Source organism: Chaetura pelagica, unplaced genomic scaffold (assembly GCF_000747805.2).
Source record: "Chaetura pelagica isolate M959 unplaced genomic scaffold, ChaPel_1.0 scaffold221, whole genome shotgun sequence".
Classification (NCBI taxonomy): domain Eukaryota; kingdom Metazoa; phylum Chordata; class Aves; order Apodiformes; family Apodidae; genus Chaetura; species Chaetura pelagica.
In genome coordinates, this window is record NW_009952533.1 from 8,752,277 (window position 1) to 8,753,186 (window position 910).

The window sequence follows — 910 nt, forward strand, 5'->3', positions numbered from 1 at the left end:
ACATCAGGCAAGCATTGCAATTGGAAGGGTCAGGATGTTACCAGTGAAGTAAGTTCATGATACCTTTCCCTCACAGTCTGCTTATGAACTGTGAGGGCTTTTTCGTGGGATGAGAAGGTGGAGGTTTCTTTCTCATGTGAGATGAGTGAGGGTAAGGATCTTTGTAGTTTTCTTTCTTCTTTTTTTTGTTTGTTCCTTGAAGTAAGTTGGAGGTGAAGATGAACTGGTTTTTTTCCAGATCATAGTCTGTGCAAGTCTAGTGCAGTCATTTTTTGAGCTGCATCACTGGCAGTTTGGAGAGGGCTGGATAGCACAATGCTGTTAGGGCATATTGTATCCAGCTGTTCTCTAAAATAAAAGAATAAAAGTGCTAGTGATCTTGCACTGGTTCCTTTAGACATTTTACTGGTTAAGGTTGCAACAGCTGATAGGCATATGGGAGCACCCTTCACACTTAATGGTGAAGGATGAAATCTGAAGGTCTGTTTTAGACTTCATTTAATGTAAACTAAATTTCTGATACAGGACCCTTGCCCTTTTGTGGAGTGTGTGTGGGAGTACAGCCATGTCTTCTTGTGTTTTGGCTTTTTCTATCAAGCTTCTTATGGTAGTAACTGAGGCCATGCTTGGGCACCAAGCAGAAGTATTGTTTGAAGCTGGCAAATGCATTTGCTGTCCCCCCTGCTGCATGGCTTAAAAAATCACTGAGGCCACAGGGGAAACTGCATGAGAGATCCAAGCTGATGGAGAATTGTCCCACCACCTACTTCTCTCCCCTGTCCTCTCTTCTTGCTAACCCCGACCTCCCTAACCTCTTTTGTTTTTGTTTATGCTTTGTCATTATTTTCCAGGGTGATCACCTCATTTATTTTTAGGGCTGTTTTGGGCAGAGGGGTATACAGGGTTCAGC